Genomic DNA, 20,430 nt, shown 5'->3' with positions numbered 1-20,430 from the left:
TGTCAGGCCCTGGGCACCAAGGGCCAAGTGCCTCAGGCCCCTGGTTAGCTTTTGATTCCCTGTTTATGGGGTAAGGCTGGCGTGGGGGTCGTGTTCTCCCTTCTCCTCGTCTCCCGCCTCCACCCCAGTCCCGACAACGTCACTGCCAGTTTGCCCCTAGCAGCGGCTGCCAGAGGACAGTCTTGGGCGAGACATTCAATCAACAGTCAGCGTGAGGACAGTCAGTGCGTCAGGTGTTTTCAAGGCCCTCGTGGGTACAGATACTCAGCTAGGCTGAGCCAGGAACCTGCCGGAACAGGGCCTGTTGTCAGGGGGTTACAGTCAGGGCCTCCGGCAAGTCACAGGGCAGCTCCAGGGTAAGTGGTGAGAGATGGGGCGTGGTGTGCGTGTGTGTTCAGGGGGCGTGGTGTGCATGAGTGTTGGTGGGGGGGGCATGGTGTGCATGTGTGTTCAGGGGGCGTGGTGTGCGTGAGTGTTGGTGGGGGTGTGGTGTGCATGTGTGTTCTGGGGGCATGGCGTACGTATGTGTTGGTGGCCTGGGGGGGCGGTGGGGGGGCGTGGTGTGCGTGTGTGTTGGTGGGAGAGTGTGATGTGCATGTGTGTTGGGGCGTGGTGTGCGTGTGTGTTGGTGTGGGCGTGGTGTGCGTGTGTGTTGGTGGGGGTCATGGTGTGCGTGTGTGTTAGTGGGGGGGCAGTGTGTGTGTGTTGGGGGGGTGTGTATGTGTTGGTGGGGGGGTGTGATGTGCATGTGTGTTGGTGGCCTGGGGGGGGCGGTGGGGGGCAGTGTGTGTATGTTGGTGGGGGGGCGGTGTGTGTGTGTGTTGGGGGGTGCATGTGTGTTAGTGGGGGGGCGTGGTGTGTGTGTGTGCATGTGTGTTGGTGGCGGGGGACGGTGTGTGTGCTGTCACCAGGCTGGGGGAAGCAGGGAAGGTATCCTGGAGGAGGTGACCTACAGAAGGAGACCTGAAGGAGGAGGCGGCTCATCGGGTTTGGTGTGGGGGAGCGTGGTGAGGGGAGAGCTCAGAGGGGCAGGTGTGGGGGTGGGCAGGGATGCCTTACAGCCCTCTGTCCTCAGCTTCTCAGGAGGTTCCCAAGGGCTTCCTACCAGAGAGAGCGGGGCTCCACTGTGTGCAGAGGGCTCGCTCTGGCCTGCTTTGGGGAGAGGGTTTGAGGATACCAGGCAGATGGGCAGGTGCTGAGCCGCAGCTGCTGTCCTCCAGGTGCGCCCTGGCCTGGCAGGGAGAGCAGGCGTGGGGTGGAAGCCACAGGCAGTTTCCTTAGATGTTGAGGAGGCAGGCTGAACAAGGTCTGCGGGCGGTGAGCAAAGGACAGGGACTCAGCAAGGGGCAGACTTCAGGTCCGAGTGACGCTGGACCAGGTATCAGGAAGGCCTGAAGTCCGCCCTTCAGGTCCCCGCGGCCAGCCTGCACTCCTGGCCGTGGTGCCTCTGGGTGCTGAGCGGCCCACTCGCACTGACCCGCCCATGCCTTCTCTGTGTGTGAGCGCTTGGTCCCCTGAGGCTCTGCCCAGTCCCCTCTGCCAGCTTCTCTCTTGGCGGGTCCTGCCCCTGTCTCACTCTGGGCCACGTCCCCCATGTCCTGGTTCCCCAGGGCCCCCTCCCCCGCCTCCTGGTCTGACAAGCCCCCTCCCGCCGCCCCTCGCAGAGCTGTTGCTGCAGCACCAGGTGCCTGGCTTTCCCCATGCCCCTCCTGCGTTTCCCTGTGTCCATGGAGCCCCTCTACCAGTCTCCCTCACTGCTCACTCACAGCAGGAGAGCCAGGGCCAGAACCCCAGTCTCCTGACCCTCCTCCCAGAGGCTTCCTCGGTCCCTGTCCACGCAGTGCCTGCCGCACCCACTCTGGGGCCTGGCACAGCACGTGCTGCTGGACAGATGTGTTATTGGCAGAAAGAGGGGGCTGGGGCCCCCACCCACCAACCCAGCCCAGTTGCCCTTCCTGCTGATGAACTCTTTTCCAGGTTCCCCCCGCAGGTCCTCCCCTTCTCTGGACAGGGATTCCTGGGGCACCCTGAGGCCTGGTTTAAAGCAGAGTGAGGATCCCAGACACCCTCGCCCTTTGTTCCCCAGCCCAGACTGGCGAATTCCATTTCAGCAGGGAAAGCAGGTCCAGCTAAAAGGCTGGGGTCTGATTGCCTGGCCATGACCTTCCTTCCCCACCACCCTCCCTCATTCCCCTTTCCTTCCTGGCTGGGCTCAGATCCCTGTTTGGGAACCTCACAGCAACACAGGCCGAGCAGGGGGGCCCCTAGAAGGGCAGAGGGGAGGGCCCACCATGGCCCCGAGGGGCGGAGTCTAGGGGAACTCAGGGCCTCAAGAGGGTTAGTTCATCTTCCAGTGGTTTCTATTTTTGCTCTGTTGTTGCAAAGAGCAAGATGCCACACTGACTCCTCATTCACTCATTAATTGAACAACGTTTCTGAGCACCTAGGATGTGATCTGAGACACAGCAGTGAGCAAAAGCACCCATGATGTGGGCCTTTCTGTTGCGCAATCAGAGGGCGCTCTATTTCTGTTTCCGGCTGCTGCCAAGTTCTCTCCGTGGTCACTTTCCCGAAGCTTGGCCTCGCCTGCAAGATGCCTGCTCCCTGCCTCTTTCCCCAGCCACATCCGGGACCCTGTGACGCTGGGCCTGGTTCCTGTCTCTCCTCCAGGAAATCAGCCCTGACCAGCACCTGGCTCTTCTGTGCACCGAACATTCCAGACTAGCTCTTAGCGCCCACCATTTGGAGGTAGAACGTGCCTGGGCTCATAAGCATGCTCCGGGCTTCCTTGTGGCTCAGATGGTAAAAAGTCTCCCTGCAGTGCAGGAAGCCTGGGTTCAATCCCTGGGTTGTGAAGGTCCTCTGGAGAAGGGAAATACTGCAGTATTCTCGCCTGGAGAATCCCATGGACAGAGGAGCTTGGCGGGCTACAGTCCCTGGGATGGCGAAGAGTCGGACACAACTGAACGACTAACACTGCTACCATGGGCGCACTGCAACCATCTGGGGCCCATCCTCAAGTCAAAGGAGTGGGCCGGTCCCTCCCTGGCTTGCTCCCCCTTTGCCCATCTGCCCACAGCTTCCCCTGACCTTTTCAGGACGCCCCTCTCCCGGCCCTTCCCTGCTGCCCTCCCAGCAGTTCATCCAGCTCCAGGTCTTGTGGATTTCACGTCCCAGGCTGGTCCCCTCTGCTCCATTTCCACGGCCACCTCCCTGCCGTCTCCCGCATGATGGTGCTATAGCTCCTCGTGCTGTCCTCCCAACAGCCATCCTCCCCAGACTGACGATTTAGAACGATTTGGGTCACGTCATTTACCTGCTTAATACTCTTCCATGACTCCCGGTCCTAAGAAAAAAAGTCCAAATGCCTCCCCGGGGCCCAGCTCCCTGGCCCCAGTTCAACTCTGTGGTCCAGTGACACCTTGCATGGGGCCTTGGCACCAGCTGTTCCTTCTGCCTGGGATGCCCTTCTTTCATCCCTCTGCCTAGTTTTCACCCTTCAGAGGCCAGCGAAGCATCACCTCCACCAAGAAGCCGTCCCTGAGCTCTCTGATGTGGGCCACCAACCAGTACCTTTCGTACTTGCGTGATTATTTGCTCCGGCATGTTCTCCTTCCTCGAGAATGGTGACTTGGCTCATTTCGTTTGACAGTATGTGCCCAGCATGTGGCTCAGCGCCAGTCTCCTGGTGTACATGTTTGATGAATGAGTGAAGGGGTGAGCTCGTTCTGGGTCTCTGGCTCCCCCTCCCAGCCTCTTCCTCTCCCAGCTCTGGCTCTCACAGCTGGGGGTGTGTACAGTCAAGAGCCTTCAGGGATTTCCTCTCCTTTCCCTGGCCCGGGACGTGGGGTCCTCAGCCTAGTCACTGTGATAGTTTTCCTTAGCAGCTCCCCCGTGACCCAGTTTCCTTGCTCTGGAGACAATGACCCTCGGCGTTCCAGGACGTGTCATCACCCCTCCCACGGGGTAGACATCACAGTGCCATGGGTCCTGCCAACTCGCCCAGTTTCCAGAAAAAAGCCCCTCCGCTCCACTGCATGGGCCCCAGCTGGGCATCCCACCCTCTCCTTCCTTCCCTGCCCCCTCCCTGGTGGTGTAGTGTCCTCCAGGACAAGTGTGCAGACCGCTTCCTCCACCACGCCCCCGCTGCGTGAGGAGCCCCATTTTACAGGCAGGAGCGTCGAGGCTCAGGGAGGAAGTACCCGTGGTCCTGTGAGCTTCTCCACGGTCTCTTTCTGTCTCCCTCTTTCTCTTCCTGTCAGTTAGGGCCTGGGCTGTCTTAGCTTTTTATTCACTCACTCATTTTTTTTTTTTTTTTCTTTTCTTTGCTGTGCTGTGGGCTTGCAGGGTCTTAGTTCCCCAACCAGGGATTGAACCTGGGCCCTGCAGTGAGAGGGTGGAGTCCTAGCCACTGGACCACGAGGGAATCCCTAGTCTTAGCTCTTTCTGTCTCAGGTTTTCCCTTTTCCGTCACATTCTCCTGCTCCCTTTTCTGTTTCTGCTGATACTTCTTGTTCTCATTCTGCTGTGTTCAGGCCATATGTGAGTTTACATGTGTGTGTGTGTGCACGTATCTGTGTGTATGTGTGACTGCAAGTGTGTGAACGTGCATGTTGATGGGAGCAGGTGTGATCCAGATGTGGGTGTGCAAGCAAGTTGAGTCGGGGACAGTCTGGGCTCAACAGGAACGTCCTGATTAGCAGGCCTAATCAGGTTCTCTGCAGAGGGCAGGGGAATGGATTTTGCCCAGAGACTTGGGCCCTGAGGGACCCCACAGAGGCCCCGGGAGCCCCAAAGGGAACCAGAGAGGAAGGTCCTGGGCACAGCGGCCCTGGGCTTCCTTCGAGGCTGGCGTGTGGCTCTAGCTTGCCTGCCCCCCCAAGTCTCCCAGACTCTCCCCAAGCCGCCCAAGCCCTCTGGTATTTGGCCACCTTGTCCATCAGCTGCTACCCCCAAAGACGGTGCTGGTCGCTGGCAGCTTCTCACGGTCTTGGGAAGCTGGGCGGCTGGCAACTGCCCCCGAATTGGGCCTGTACTGGCCTGACTGCCTTGCCTCCCACCCTGACCCCACCTGGGAGGGAACTTGTATCCTGGATCCCATCCCAGACTCGGCATCACGGGAGGCCTGGGCTTCGCTGGGATCCCAAACGGCTGACGAGCTATGACCTCCGGGGCTGCAGGGGCCACGACTGACCTTCCTCAGCCTCCACCCCCCAGGGAACTTGAAACTTTGAGGCGACTGCACCCAGCAGGGCAGGCGCCAAATCCTCTGTCAGTCGGCTGGGCTCCACTGACAAGGTCACCCAGGGATGCCACCCGGCAGTCCCAGGAGGAACGTCAGGGAGGCGAGAGCATGGGGTCAGGGGTGGGGAAGTGCTAGGGAGCCCCCAGTGTGGCCACCCCCCAGCAGCAAGCTGTCGGGGGCACCTGCTCTTCACATGCACACATTTCCTCATCTCACCCTCACATCCAGGGCGGGGTTGGGGCCATTATACCCTCGGTCACAGCTGAGAAACAGCGGCCCAGAGAGGCCGCGTGAGTGGTACAGCTGGGGTTTGCACACAGGGCCCGCTCTCAGCCACTAGCTTATTCATCAATCAGCCCCACTGTCACACCCGCTAAGGCAAGGATACCCCTACATCAAGGAGAGGCCAGATGCCCGAGTGAGCCCCCACTCCCCCAGGCCAGTCTGGGGCCGGGTCTGGGCTGGGGAGGAGGCAGGAGGGAGGTGTGGCTGGGTCCCCATGCGGGGACACAGGCAGGGCATGCGGCACGGGGCTGGTTACGTCCCCAGCTAGCGTTTGGCGAGGGCTCAGCGAGGACTGCTTCCCCAGACAGCACTCAGGAGGGTGGATGCTCATGGGCTGTTAATCCAAGAAAGAGCCAGTGTGTGACGAGGATCGAGATTCCAGTTACATGTCAGGACTCTGGGGTCTGACTCCTCTGGCCTTAACTTGCATGAGGTCTCCCTGGAGGCCGATATCAAAGGCCACCAGAGGAAGGCGCCTGCCGTGCCCTGAGCCCCAGAGATTCTGCCGCTGTTCCTAGAGTGGAGGGCGGCCCTCCTGGAGGGCACAGGCTGCTGCCGGCTGTCTGGGCATGAGAGGAGTGGCGCGGGGAGGGGCTGTCCCAGAGCAGCCCCCCAGAGGGTGACCCCACCGTTTGTGCCTTTAATTTTCACAGCTTCGTTGGTTCTGCTGGTCAGAGCAACGCTTTCCGGACAGAAGTGAAATCTCAGAACATCCGAGCTGGAGGGACCCTCAGAGGCCACCAGCTATCATCTTTTCATTTTACAGCGGAGGAGAGACAAAGCAAGGCTGCAAAGAGATGAAAGGTCTTGCCCAGAGTCACATAACGGTCAGTGGAAGAGCCAGACTTGAACCTGCGGCCTGTGCTGCAGGGGATGGAGGGCTGGTGAGGAGCGTGGATAGTGAGGTGCACACACCTGGGTTCCAGTCTCAGCTCTGCCATTTCCTGGTGATGTGACCTGGGACGAGCATCTCAACCTCACCAAGCCTCAGTTTTTGCATCTGTGAAGTGGGCATAATTTTCTTAGGGCTATGTTTTGATGACGTTGTACAAATAAAAAACATTTAGCACAGTGTTTGACACAAGGTACCCCAGATGTTGGCTGTTATTATTATAAATTCCAGTAAGGCCTTACATGAATGGGCCTCTGTTGGGGAGGGGAACCACAGTGACTACATTTTCCAACTCTGAGTTCAGCTTCATGCCCTGAAATGGTTATATGGGGACAGCAGCCCAGAATATTTGAATTTGAGCCTGCCCCCCAATGCAGGACATGTGGGTACCACTGGGGCATGTGTGAAGTGCTGGGGAGTGTAAGGAGGGTGAGGTTAATTAGCTTGCCATGGGGTGAGCTTCAAGGCATCCAAGCTGGACCCTGAAGAGCACATAGGAGTCCTGGGCAGAGAAGAGAATGGAGGGAACAGCAAGGTGAAGAGCACCCATGAAAGTCCAGAGAGTGTGGAGAGCATGGAGTTTCCAGAAACCTTCAGAGTGGCTGGAGTGGCGGGGGTGGGGGGACAGTGGAGAGAGGACCCCTCATCTCTCCCCCCTCTTTGAGAGGTGCTGCATTTTGACTATGAAGCTAGGACCACAGTTCCAGGCAAGGGCCACCCTTCAGAGCTAACATAATTTTTCTGTCATTTCACAGGTGAGGAACAGGAGACCCGCAGAGGGGATGGCCTCCCGGGGACCCCAGCTGCGCGGGTAGAAGCAGGTAATGGCCCACTCTCAGGCCAGCTGTGGGTGGTGGGAGCAGGGGAGGGCTGGCTTGGGGAACCGGGGCTCCCGGGTGATGACTGGTGCTGGCAGGAAGGGCCGCCTGGGCCTGTAAGAGTGATGGGCAGGGGTGACGGCCAGGGGCAGCTGATGCACATTATTTATGGCTGCTTCTCCACGAGTCCTTCAGGGCCGTGAAGGTAATTGAATAAGTGAGCGTGAGCAAACGTGGGCGATCGTTTAATTGTGGCAGAAAATGAAGTTGGTTGCAGCTGGGGGCCGCCAGCCCATTACCGTCGGCCGTGGTTTCTGCTGAGCTGAGCACACGGGGCTGGGCGGCCATCTATCCTTGGCCCACCCCCGCCCCAGCCCTGGGCGGCCCACCCCAGGCCAGCAGGGCCCCGGCAGGCTGGTGATCGGGGAGTCTGTTCTTTGGGCAGCTGGTCCCCAGAACCCTTTCTCTGCCCTAGGAAGGCCCTGGAGTCTGCTACAGGTGGCGAGGGGCCTGGGACGACCCGGGAGGGCAGGGGCGAGGCCTCGGCCTGGTGGCAAGAACGGGGTGGCGGGTTCAAATCATGACATTTGGCACAGAATGTCAACAGACACGGATAAAGCCCTTGTCAAGCGCCGGGCACTGTTCTAACTACTAGTTGTTATCAACTTGGATTAATCCTCTGATCACCCTGTGAGGGAAGTGCTCTTCTTATGCCCAGATTTCACAGATAAGGAAGCTCTGGCTGCTGACTCCTTGCCCTGGATTGAGAAGCTCCGAGATTCTGGGGCCGGGCGGGGGGGTGGATCCTGATGTGTGAGGGCTGCTGTGGCAGCGATAAAGGGAAATGCAGTCAGGACCTGATCATGATGGTCCCACGGGCCTCTCGGGCGTTCTCTTCCTCACCACTTGCCCTGTTTCAGCGTGACTGGCCACCCGCTGCCTGCCCCTCTGAGCAAGACCAGCGCAGAAGCCTGAACCCCAAGTTCCGAGGCAGGGGGAGGCCCTCGAAGGCCTGGCTAGCTCACCTCCAGAGCTCTGGCCCTCTGGCCTTTGCTGCTCTGGTGACCTTTCCAGCCCTCCTAAGGGAGCAGAGAAAATTAGGCTTGGGGACTTCCCTGGTGGTTCAGTGGCCAAGACTCCACGCTCCCCGTGCAGGAGCCCTGGGTTCAATCCCTGGCCAGGGAACTAGATCCCACATGCTACAAGATGCGGCAAAGCCAAATAAATAAATAAAAATAAATATTAAAGAAGAAAGAAAGAAAATTAGGCCTGAGATGTGAGTAGCCAGTTCACCCTCCCCAGCAGAGGGGCAGCCACATGGCCCCAGGGTGATCCATGCCAGGAAGGCAGTCCAGCTGCCTGGGGGGCCAGGGCAGGGCTGGGGGCTGGGTCTAGACCTCGGGGGGCCCTGGGCTTCCTGCGTTTTATCTGACACTCCCACTCTGGCACCAGGCTCACCTCTCATGTAGGGGGCACCCCATCTTCTCCGTGCACCCAGGCTGCGGTGGGGCCCCGCGTGGGGCAGGGCCAGATCGTCAGCCTTGAGTTGGGCCTCCTGGCTGCCCTGCCTGTGCCTGGAGCTTGGCTGCCCGGATGGCCTTGGGTGGCCACTCCCTCCAGCCTCTTGTCACGGCGCCTCTGTCCTCCCCGCTGGGGTGGGTGACGTACTCGCGGCTGCCGCCCCGAATTTCCATGGCCTGTGGGCTGCACGGCCGCTTGCATGATCAGCCCCACTCTGAGCGCTAAGGCACGGATCTATCGACTTCCTCCTCCCTCCAACCTGCATCCTCCGCCCAGCTGTGCTGTGAGGTTTTTGAGGGCAGAGGACCCTGTCCTTTTGCCTTTCACTCATTCGTTTATCCAGGCGGCACCTGCCACGTACCAGTGTTGTGCTGGGTTTTGGGACTTTACAAAAATGAATCAATAATGCCCTTGCAGTTGATCCACACAGTGGAGTGAACACTGGGTCCCCAATCCCCCCTAAATGATGGCAAAGGGGGCAAAAAGAGGCGCTTCGAGGACAGAGGATGAGCCAGGGGAGGACTGCACGGGAGACTCAGCTTTGGGAGATGCAACTAACATCTAGCTATCCTCACTTTGGGGAAGGCCCACCGTTGAAGGGATTGAACAAGGAAGACGGGATTCAACAAGGAAAAAGTTGGGAGGCCTCTGAAATGAGGCAGCTTGTCCTCCTGATGCAGGAGGACGGGCTGAAAACTCAAGAGTCACCAGGCTCTGGGGGCTGGCGACACCCTGCTTCTAGACCCAGGCACTGCCCGCAGGTTGGGGCTCCCACAGTCAGAACAAGAGGGAGTGCCGGGAGGCCCAGTCTCAAGGCCAAGTCTGGAAGAGGCGATCTTAAAGGATGACTTCCGACAAAGTGAGGATAGAAATCAAGAAAGAAAGCAACCCCGGACCCGGCAAGCAGGGGTCCAGTGTTGAAAGGTGGTGCAGGGGAGGCCTAGGACCCCAAGGTTCTGTAGGGAGGGTCCCGCAGGACTGGTCAGATTACCAGAGGGATATGACCACCTCAAGAGGAGGGTTTTTTGTTGTTGCTGCTGTTTTTGCTGTGCCGCTCAGTTTGCAAGATCTTAGTTCTCTGACCAGGGATTGAACCCAGGCCCCGGCAGTGAAAGTGCTGAGTCCTAACCACTGAACCTTCAGGGAATTTCCCTGAGAGAAGGTTTAAAGTCTGGTCAGAGGCTCTGGCGTAGATTGATGACGGGAACACAGAAATTTGAAGGAACAAATAAAAAGCCTCAAAAGGCAACTTGATTAACTTTAGGAAACAAAGAGTTTTCTAGGAGAGAAAATCTAATCCTGAGACACTGCATGATTCAGATTCAATCATATCGACATGCTGTAGCAGGAATGTACGCCTGAGACGCTGATTTCATGGAAATGATAGTAGACGTTTAGAGGTTGGGAGTGGGAGGGGAAATGGGTGATGGAGTACTTGAATCTTAATGGGAAGTAAAATTCTAATCGACAGTAAGAAATCAATAGATACAATCCAAAATAGAAAAATCACGAATTTGTAGTATCTGCACATCAGGTAGAAGAGAGACACCCAGGAGCAGAAGAAAACGACCAACGGAGGTGAAAGTTGGCCTGGAGGCGGGCAGGGGCGGGTTTCTTTATCAGCTGTGAAATACTGTTTGATTCTTAAAATTATGACCACATGTGACTATAAACGTTAAACTTACTTAAAAAGGAGAGGAGGATGTTTTGCCACAATTTAAAAAGAGGAAAGGGAAGGAAGAGGCCCCCAACATAAAGATCTAGTGCACCAAGGCGGCCCCCCACTCCCACCCCCACCCCCCACCTCGGGCTCAGCTGAAGCCGGCGGGTGGACCCGGGCAGGTGGGCGGCTGTGGAAGCACAGAGCCAGCTCACGGGAGGTCCCAGGCAGATGTCAGTGTGAGAAGCTAATCCTCGCTAACGGGTTAATTGCTCCACCTCTCAGATGTCACAAGGGCCCTTCAGCAGCTTCCGGCAGATTCTCCAAAGATTCACTGGCTGGAAGCAGTGACCCTAAATCAGAAAAGCAACTCCTGGGGGGCGCAGCTCCGGACACGACCCTGGGGAGGTATGGGGGGGAGCTGGAGGCCCAGAGTCTTCCCTTTTCTGGATTCCATGTCACGTGCAGGAGCCGGAGAGTGAGTGCGGTGGTGTGTGTGTGTTGGGGAGGGACATGTGTGCACGAAGCACGCACAGGTGTGTGCACAGAAGTGCACACGAGCCCGCGGGTGTGCGTGCACGCACACGTGTGCATGGCGTCTGCTTGGAGGGCTGTGGTCTGTTCCGTCCAGTCTCACGCCCCAAACCCAGGGGCCGCCCTGGGAGACTCGCCTCCCTCCCCGGCAGGTGTCTGGGAGCTGGGGAAGGAAATCCCGGAAACCCGCTTCCGCTTGGCTCTCTTCCTCAGTCTCCTCACGTGTTTCTTCTCCAGGACTTGAAGCATTCTCTCTCTTCCTTCCTTGGACACACCTACTCGGAGGTGAGGCTCTGATGGGCTTTTATGTTTAAAAAGGACAAAGTGTTAAGCTAAAGGAATGAATTTTTAATGGTGGGATTTCAGGCCTTTTTCTCTCAGGAGAAGTTCTGTTTGTTTTGGCTTCAGTTTGGTTTTGTCAGAGAAGTTTCCCCACGTCCCTGGAGCCACTCTGAAGCCCCAGGCTCCCTCCTGGATGCTGTCAGCCAGGGCCCTCTCCCAACTGGTGCCAGAGCGCTTCCTGGGGTGGGCGTGTGGGGGGTCATCATCTTCCTCTGGCTCCAGAATGGGCCCCAGGCAGGGAGGGTTAGGGTTAGGGTGGGCGCACCTCTGCTCTGCCTTCAGCCCGCCCAGCCCTGGCGCACCGTCCCCAGAGGGAGGCAGGGGCATCCCAGGGGGCCAGGAGTGACCTGCACCCCCTCCCAAGCAGTGGGGGCCAGGCAGAGGGCAGCACGACCACCCCAGGTCTGGCCGACAACGGTGACACCCAGGCCGGCTCCCCTTGCTCCGTCGGGGGCGGCAAGTGCCCTCTCTGTGGGGGAGGCCTCAGAGGGGGCCAGGGGAGGGATGAACCCCTCGCCCACCCTCAGCCCCCAGGGGCCCACCCAGGGGCTCTGTGTGCCCCCTCAGGCTGCAGCGGCTGTGTCGGGCCCCCACCCGGTACTGACTCTCAGCGCAGCACAATCGCCTGCCCTCTTGTCAGTCCTGGAGGACGGGAAGGGGGAAGGACCGCCTCTGGGGATATCGCTGAGTCCCTGCCCCTCCCTGGACTTGCTCTCCTTCTCCTCAGGCTCCTGGCCCCGGGAGCGCCCCAGCGGAGCTGGAGGAGGGCCCAGCACCAGGGGTGGGTGAGATGCCAGCACCCCTTGGAGATCAGAACTGCTAGTCGGGTCAGCTGACCCCATCTCTGGCCACCTGAGTGACCCTCCTGGGGGACTGGACCTGGAGCTTGGGCTCCTCGGGTGCCAGCGTCACTGCTCTGGTCTCCCCAGTCTGCCCAGAGCCCCCTAAAGCCCACCGTGTGCTCAGCCATGGGACTCCTCATCCGAAGCCTCCGAGCCCTCCTTTTCCCATCCCTCCACCACCCGGCCCGCTGGTACCAGAACTGCCCTGCAGGACAAGCCTCAGCCTGGGCCACAGGCAAGGCCGCTTGACTCAGCAGTCCCTGCTGTCCCCACAGCCGGCGGGGAGGTTGCAGGTGCCTCCCCTCCCTGCCCAGGCATCAAGTCACAGGGCTCGAATACTTCCCAGGACAGGGAGCTCATCAGCCCCAGGCAGCAGCCTGCTCCAGGCAGCAACGCTTCGACTTCTGAGACAAATCCTTTGTGATGAACTGACACCTGAACACCGGTCAGTTCCATCTGTTTACACATTTCCGTCATCCGCATCATTGTTAATCCTGTCTGCATAGCAGCACACTGCAGTGTGTCAGCGAGTCCTTCTCCAGTTGTAGAGCTGGTGCCTGTGTCTCTCCATTATGTACTGGTAGATGGGAAACCTGAGGTCCAGAGGAAGCGTGTCACCTAAGTGTGTCTCACGGCCAGGAAGTCACAGAACCTGGGCTCAGATCCAGAGCCCAGGCCCTTGCCAGCCAGGGGTGTGCCCATCCAGGTTCCACCATCTGCTTAGCTCCCCTCTCCAGCGTGTTCTTACTTCTCTGCCAGGGGCCACTACCCCACAAAGCTCACACCTTCTCCCCCAGACCCTGCAGATGGATCAACTACTCCTCCAGGAAGTCCTCCTGAGACAGCCAAAGGGTATGGAAGGAACCCTCTTCCCAAGGTATCTTCTAATAGAGGAAGGGAGGGGTTAAGGGGTGGGAGACAGGTGTTTTATTCAGGGTTCTCATGGGTCAAAAATCTTGGTTAAACTTTAACCAAGAGCTTGCCTAAAACAAACAAACAAAACAAAATGAAGAAAGAAAAAAAAAAACGAAAAAAAAGAGCTCGCCTAGTGTCATGCCATCTCAGTAAAGGGCAAGACCTTCAAACTCATCTAGTTCCATCCATCTATTCCATGCTAGCATATCTGTTGTGTGCCCATGTAGCCTCTGCTTACGTACCTCCAGTGATGGGGGGCTCATTATCTACCAAGGCAGTTCAAGGCTCAAAATACCTTCTCCTACAGAGCCAAGGTTTGTCTCCTTGAGGTTTCTGTTTCATAGGTCCAGCCCTGCCCTTCATGGGTCATCAGAACTAGCCTAACCCTTCCCTTATGATGTTGGGAGCAAGGGACCATATTCCTGCTGAACCTTCTCTCAGAGAAACCCAAGAGAGGGGGCCAGTAAGAGATCCCTCAGAGAAAATGAGAGGTGCCCCCCAGACAAGAGTGCAACATCCCACTCCCAGTCCTCAGCTGAGCTGCCAGAACTGTGAGCTGGACTGTGTTAGCTTCGGGGTGGAGGGCGGAGGGAGTTCTTGGAGTAATCCTCCCATGTCCGCACCCCCCCACCACTTTGGGAAGTCCCAGGCCTGACTCTTGCTGGGATGTGTTTAAAGGGAGAGGCTGCCTGGGGGTGCCCTGGCCCCAGGAAAGGAGAGATGGGCATGGGGACCTGATACCAGGGGGACAGAGAAGAGGGCGATCAGGCTTGAGCTGCCTAAAAGGTACCTGCCCAACAGGACAGCCTGACCAAACCAGGCTTCAGACTCACGTGCTCTGACTCCCAGTCCCGCTAACTTCACACCTGGGTGGTATACCTTTACTGATGCACCCACGATCGACTTCTGCACTGCTTCCCATAGTCCTGACCATCAGCCCGTGGTTCCAAAGCCCTGCTGGAACTTGGCTCCGGCGCCCTCTGCATCCCCAGTTCTGTGCAGTGAGGCCTGTGGTCCCAGATGCTGGCATCTCATTGCCTTTCTCCTGTGAGTTGCTATTCCTTGCCCATTCCTCCGCACATGAAGGCAGGGCACAAATAAATCAATAAAACAAAAATAAACACGTTTGTCCCTGTTAAGTTTCATCTTGTTAGATCCACCCCATTGCTCCGGCCTGTCAACTTTCCTTTAGAGCCCGGCTCTGTCATCTGGCATATTTGCCATCATCCCCCCAACAGTGTGGCATCTGCAAATTTGATAAAGTACATGGAGCGTGTGTGTCTCAGATGAAACCCCCTCCCCCAACGGGATGGCTGGAGCACAGTCATGCATAAGCGCGTGTCCATACACATACATCCACACACATACTCTTCTCTCTGTCTGGGCCCCATCAACCACCTTCAAGATCCTGGGCCGGGGGGAGCCCCGGGTACCTGTGCCCCCACAGAGGACTTGGTACTCAGCAGATGTTGCTGTGCATGTGGGGGGTTGGGACACTCTGGGGACCTGGGCACCTTCTCACCTCCCCTGGCCATTGTTCCGTCAATCTCTGACCTACCTGCGCCCTGCCAGCCTCTTCCACCGAGGTCTTGGGTCTCCTGGATGGCTGTGCGGCCCTCCCTGCCTCCCCTGCTAAACATGCAGTGCCCCCCACCCCCGCAGGTTGTGATGGGGGCTGCCGGCGTGGAGCCAGCCCGACTGCCTGGAGTGAGGACTCCTTCTCCCCCACACCTGCTGAGCACCAGCCCTCTGATCCTTCTCTTCAGGGGACCCCAGACTTCATCTTTGCAGTAATTGCATACCAGGGGTAGCCAAGTCAGAAAGATCCAGGTCCTCACTGCAGAGGCCTGCCAGACACCACTTTGGCAGAATGAAAAATAAAACCCAAGGCCTAGACTGATCTTCCAGAATCTTCTGGTCCATTCCCAGCCTCCAAGCACTGGATGTTGGATTGGCGGGGTAGAGGGATCAGACAGTTTCCTCCTCCTCCCTTCCTGTGACACCAGCTTCTTGTTCTTCCCTCCAGAAAGGTGGCAAAAGTTAGTTACATGTATTCTTCAGCTGATGCTAGGAATAAACACCGCCCAATTCCTGGTGGCTGACGCCAACATACAGTGATTTCTTACACTATCGCACCGTGGGTCCGCCCGAGATCCAGCCTAGGCTGTTGCTTCTCCAGGACTCAGGGTTCGGCAGCACCACTGAACCACAGCCGAGGAAGTAGGGCAGACCCGCGCCAGCTCTCGAAGCCTCTGCCTCCCAGCCCCACTGTTGCTTCAGGTCACCAGCTAACGCAAGTTATGGAAAGTGACAGTCGCTCAGTCCTGTCCGACTCTCTGTGACCCCACGGACTATACAGTCCCTGGAACTCTCCAGGCCAGAATACTGGAGTGGGTAGCCGTTCCCTTCTCCAGGGGATCTTCCCAACCCAGGTATCAAACCCAGGTCTCCTGTGCTGCAGGCAGATTCTTTACCAGCTGAGCCACAAGGGAAGCCCACGGTCAGGCCCAATTTTCAAAGAGAGTAGGGAAGTGTGATCTTTTCTTGTGGCGGGAACTTTGGCAAATGGCCTTGGTGATTCTTCTGCCCGCTAGCCGATCCTGTCCCTCAGAGGGGCCCGAGTTCCCACCATCCACTTGGATGCTGGCTCTTGAGTCCAGTGTGGGCTGCTCTTACCCTTTCCTCCCTACCGCCTGTGTGCCCAGGACGCGGCCCTCGTCTCTCGAATTTCTGCTCCACGGTACACGTCTTGTCTTTTCTCTTCCCGTCTCGGTGTGTCACCCCTTCCTCTGAGAGGCCCTCCTCCCACTTCCTGCTTGGAGAATCCCGAGGACAGAGGAGACTGGCTACAGGTTACAGTTCACAGGGTCTCAAAGAGTCGGACACCTCCCGCCTCCTATCTCCAGTGCTGCTCGTGGGAGGCCTGGGGCTCCATCCCCAGTGGCTGGCCAGGAGGTGGGCCCCACTCCTGTCCATCTGAGCCCTTCCCATCTCTCCCTCCCTCCGATGTCCCAGAGCAGCAGCAGCCAGGTGGGGGAGCCCTCTGAGAATGTGTGGCCGCAGTCAGGCCCTGGTGCCCCCCCCACCCCCCGAGCCTGGATGGAGCTCGGAGGCCCCCTCACGCTTGCCTCTCCAGGGATTGGCTTCTGTGAGCACATGCGCACACCTGGTGCCCAGATTTGTCTGAGCTTGTTTTTGTCACTTCGAGCTATAACACACACTCATGGGGAACTTGTCCGTACCTGTGTCTGTTCTATCACAAGCAACAGACCACCCAAAATGTAGTTGTGATAACATTTCATAGAAACACACACACACAGCATGTCAGAGTGGTTAGACCTAAATAAGGTCTGTGCCTGGGTGAATAGTTACTCTCTCAAGGTCGGTTTCCTAGTTTGGACAGGGTACACAATTCTGTGGGGTCGCTGGAGGAGCTGGGTTGAAGGGTACAGGAGAAATTGCAGTACTGGTTTTGTATCTCTTTATGAGCCAAACGATTTCAAATGAAGAAGTTATAATAATAACACAAGGACTTCCCTGCTCGTCCAGGGGTTGAGACTCCACCCTTCTGCTGTAGGGGGCGCAGATTTGATCTTTGGTTGGGAACTAAGCTCCCCGTTATGCTACATGGCGCAGCCAAAAAATTCAAAAAGCGAAAACAACAGACTTAGTAGCTTAAAACAACACCAGGCATTTACTCCTGATCCTGCGATTTGGGCGCTGCTGGAGAGGGACGGCTGATCTCTGCTCACCTGGGACTGGGGCCCCAGCTGGGATGCTGCACCAGCTGGGGTTGGCAGGCATCTGTCTCCCCACAAGGTCCTTCAGCAAGGCAGCTGCGCCTCGTTACGTGGTGGCTCCAGGCCCAAGAGGGTGAAAGCAGGAGTGACAAGGCCCCCAATGCCTCCGACCAAAATTAGCCAGTGTCCCTCTGGCCACATTCCACTGGTCAAAGCTGACCCAGGGCCAACCCAGATTCAAGGAAGAAGAAATACCACTTGGATGCGTGTTTTCTGGGTCCAGCGTGGAATGGTCTTCCATGAGACGGAGGAAGTGGCAGAGAACCTGCGGCATCTTTAACTCACGGCCATCACTGATGTGATGGACAGGGAGGCCTGGCGTGCTGCGATTTATGGGGTCGCAAAGAGTCAGACACGACTGAGCGACTGATCTGATCTGATCACTGATGTATCAGAAGCTTCTGAATTTGCCCCAGGGTGTCTGGTCCAGCCTCCTCACTGGGGATGTGGGGATGGAGGCTGGAGAGCCGGCGGGGGTTGGGGGGTGGTCAGCCACGCATAGGGGCGTGGGTTTAGGAGCAGAGCTGGACTGCTGACCCAGGGCTCACCCTACATCACCCCGGGGACGCCCCAGTCCCACACAGGGCAGCTTCGCCAGCCTGGCATCACCGCTTGGGATTCTGTTTTGCACGTGCTGGTGTTTGCAATCAAAAAGTTCAGCGGCCCTTCCAGTGTGCTTAAATTAGTCCCCACGAAAACCAAATCATTTCATTTGCAGAGAAGGGCTTAATTGCAAGGGGAACGAGGCAAAGGGAATTCTGTTGCCTGTTTTCATTGAAGAAAATTACTGTACTTTCCCCTGTCTTCTTTACTAAACAGAAGCAGCTTAGAAATTGGGCTGTAATCACCAGTGATACCTCTCCTACCCTTTCTGTTCAGAGCCTGCTCAGCATTCCCGGCTCCTGAGACCCTGCTCTGGGCCATTCTTGCCCACCCACCTGGCAGGGCAGCCTGATCCCAAGTCCTGGTGCTGGGCAGCATCTCCCCGGTTTGGCTGGAGTCTCACCTCGCCCCTGCGATGTTGAGAGGATTGCCTGAGATGTTACTGGGGCCTCAGCCAGGGACTGGCCCACGCTCTTGGCAGGAAGAAACACCTCATCCCTTTCTTCAGAAAACACATGAAGTGGACTTCTCTGGTGGTCCAGTGGTTAAGATTCCATGTTTCCAATGCAGGAGATGTGAGTTCGATCCCTGGTCGGGGAATTAAGATCCCATACGCCACAGTGGGGGAAAAAGAAAAAAAAAGAAAACACATGAAATCTGCTCCAAGCCCCTACTCACCAGGGCTGCAGAGAAGTTCCATTTTGAACGAAGAGCATCCCCATTAGCATCTTATGCAAATCCTAGGGCTGGTCATGTATGGATGTGAGAGTTGGACTGTAAAGAAAGCTGAGCGCCGAAGAATGGATGCTTTTGAACTGTGGTGTTGGAGAAGACTCTTGAGAGTCTGCTGGACTGCAAGGAGATCCAACTAGTCCATCCTAAAGAAAATCAGTCCTGAATATTCATCAGAAGGACTGATGCTGAAGCTGAAACTCCAATACTTTGGCCACCTGATGTCAAGAACTGACTCATTTGAAAAGACCCTGATGCTGGGAAAAGATTGAAGGCAGGAGGAGAAGGGGACGACAGAGGATGAGATAATTGCATGGCATCACCGACTCAATGGACATGAGTTTGAGTAAGCTCGGGGAGTTGGTGATGGACAGGGAGGCCTGGTGTGCTGCAGTCCATGGGGTCGCAAAGAGTCGGACACAATTGAGCAACTGAACTGAACTGAGGGCTGGTGTGCTTTAGTGCCTGGCAGAAGGTAGGGAGCCTGGGCCGTCTGCACCTTCTGTCCTTTGATGCTGTGGGCTGGCAAGTCCTTGGGGCTCGGTCCCATAGGAGGTGCATGAGGAAGCGAAATTTGTAGCACTTCCTGTGTTGAGAGAAATGAAGGAGGGCTGGGCCTAGAGAGTGTGCAGGGTGGGGTGCAGCCAGTTCCCCATGGGGATAGCGGTCGGGAGGAGATCAGGGTTGGGAGAGGCAAGCACAGAGGCTCAGAGGCAGCAGTGGGCCTGAGGAGGGCCACAAGGCGTGTGGCCTGAGTGGAAGGAGGAGCAGGGGCCGCGGGAGCCTCCAGGGTCTCTGTGAGGTCCTGGTTGTTTGTCTGGAACGAGGTGGTTCCATTCTGTTCCGGCAAACCCTCAGCAACTCAACAGATTCCCCTTCTTTGGAGAAGAAAAGAGAGGCAGGCCATCTAGGGTCACACCCTGGCTCCATTACCTTCCTGACCTCTCCGAGCCTGTCCCCCCCAGGAGCGGGTAACAACAGCACCCGCCCCCTGGGGGCGTCATGAGCGCATCGCGAAGCTATCATATGTTGACTAGTTTTATCATGTCTTTTAAAAGAACTTCCTGTGCTACAGGGATACGCTGATTAGCCCCAGTTGGTCCTGAGAAGGCTGGGTCTCCACCTCCACCCCCTGGAAACACAGCACCCGGCGGAATGCTGCCCCTCACTCACCAGCCCCTCCTTTTCAGAGGACCCTCTGTCCAGATCCTTTTCTCTCAAGCTTGCTCAGGGATGGGAGTGCAGAGCTGACCCGGCTGCCCAAGAGGTGCTGCTCCCTGAGTAACTGCTCCCCTTATCCCTCCCTTTGGGGGAGGCCGACAGGATAATGGATTTGAGTCCACACACCTGTCTCAACAAAAGGGTTTTTTTTTTTTTGAGGCTCAAAGTCAATGGTGTATTAATTAAGGGGGAACAGCTGCTAACTACTGCAGTTCTTATGATAAGTCAGTGACAAACGGCTGTGTTTACCTTTTTCCCAAGCAGAGAGTCTGGAAGGTGGCCTGGAGGTCCTGGGTGGATGTCCACAGGCGAGATTTGTGGGGTGCACCTCCCGCTTCCTCAGCCATCAAGCTTCTTTACTGGTGCCCCCCAAGCCCGAGAGGGCTGTTCGTCCCCGAGGAGGACAGGGCTGTGGCCTGGGGAGCCGGGGAAGGGACCAGCGGAAACTTCTCAACAGTGGGCCCCCCCAAAGATGCCCTCAGACCCCTTCCTCACGCAAATCCCACTGCCTCGTGCTGTTCCTAGGGAAATGAGAGCTGCTGAAAGGGGGGGCTTGGCCCTTCAAAGCTGAGAAAGGCTGCAGAGCTGAGTGGAGCTGCCTGCAGGACTGAGGATGTTGCTTGCCCGCCTGGGGCCTTTGTGCCAGGTGCTCTCCACCATAAAGGAAGGGGCTGGGCGGCGGGGGCCTTTTGTTATTTCCTTTATTTTGATCTTGCTCCTGCTCTCCAAACAGCTTCACAGAAATAGAACCTGGCGTTAGCTCCCTTCTCAACTTAAGACAAAACACGGCAGCGGGGAAAATCTTGCACTGAAAATCAGAAATGGGAAGATGGGTTTGTTTTTTCCAGGGTTGTGTTTCTGGGTCCTTGACTATCAATTTACCCACCATGTTTCCAGCTGATGGGAGGATGGCAGGATGGTGCTAACCTGCCAATCGCACCCATGTGGCCGGGCAGTGGAGTGGCCTTCATCCCAGGCTGACCCAGGAAGGCCCACCGCACATGGCGCTGACCCCCACTG

The 20,430-nt window shown here is 57.2% G+C and overlaps 1 long non-coding RNA gene across 1 annotated transcript; it reads left to right on the top strand.

Annotated features, from left to right (window-relative positions):
• Window positions 1–11: 11 nt before the first annotated feature.
• LOC138984896 (uncharacterized) lies at window positions 12–14,175 on the top strand. Its single transcript, XR_011462138.1, has 5 exons — window positions 12–356; window positions 6,184–6,357; window positions 7,178–7,243; window positions 11,193–11,240; window positions 12,025–14,175. It is a non-coding gene; the product is annotated as an uncharacterized lncRNA (long non-coding RNA).
• Window positions 14,176–20,430: the final 6,255 nt, after the last annotated feature.

Source organism: Bos mutus, chromosome 23 (genome assembly GCF_027580195.1).
Source record: "Bos mutus isolate GX-2022 chromosome 23, NWIPB_WYAK_1.1, whole genome shotgun sequence".
NCBI classification, from domain to species: Eukaryota; Metazoa; Chordata; class Mammalia; order Artiodactyla; family Bovidae; genus Bos; species Bos mutus.
This window is presented reverse-complemented; position numbering and strand designations above follow the sequence as displayed.